The following is a 622-nucleotide window of genomic DNA, read 5'->3' on the forward strand; positions in this document are numbered from 1 at the left end:
GGTTGTTCATAGTCTTTGACAACTGTATTATTATTTTATCCCTCACCTAATTGTCTTGGCTGCCCTTAACCCTTGCTGATTTTCTTAACGCTGTCTTTTTAAACGTTTGTGACCACTGCCGGGTTGCTCTTTTCTAACATTTGGGGTTTGGGTTTTTTGACTAGCTGCGATTTTCTTTCCAAGGCCCTGATTCTTCCAACGCTCCCCCACGTACTTAACCTTATACGCGCCAGATGTTTTTATGGACTTCTAACCTCAGCTCCGCCGAGAGGCAGCTGGAGCACTGGGGCCTCTCGTATTTCTAACCCCGGACTTAAGGAAACCCCACAACGTTGGCAGCCCCTGTTTGTTGCAAAGCACACAACTGAGGGGAGACTCTGCGAGCCGCCAGCGGCCCTGCCAGGCCTCCCCTTTCGGGGCGCTCCCGGGGCAGGTTTGTGAGGGGCCGGCGCTGGCGGGGGAAGGAGCGGGCTGGGGGGCTCGGAGGCAGGCGCGGGGCAGCCCCGCACAGCACAGACCGGCCCGGCCCGGCCGGGAAACCTCCCAGCCCTGCGGTGCGCGCGGACTGACAGCCGCAGCCGACGTGGCTGAGGAGCGCTGCCGGGGCGCGGGGGGGGGGGGG

The 622-nt window shown here is 60.3% G+C and overlaps 1 protein-coding gene across 1 annotated transcript in view; it reads left to right on the forward strand.

Annotated features, from left to right (window-relative positions):
• Positions 1-248: 248 nt before the first annotated feature.
• LOC117886253 (zinc finger protein 697-like) overlaps positions 249-622 on the forward strand; it is a 10,374-nt gene continuing 10,000 nt past the window's right edge. Inside the window, exon 1 of the mRNA XM_034787941.1 lies at positions 249-433. The gene's annotated coding sequence lies outside the window, so the exon portion shown is untranslated. The remainder of the gene's footprint in view (positions 434-622) is intronic.

This window comes from Trachemys scripta, chromosome 1, assembly GCF_013100865.1.
Source record: "Trachemys scripta elegans isolate TJP31775 chromosome 1, CAS_Tse_1.0, whole genome shotgun sequence".
Taxonomy (NCBI): domain Eukaryota; kingdom Metazoa; phylum Chordata; order Testudines; family Emydidae; genus Trachemys; species Trachemys scripta.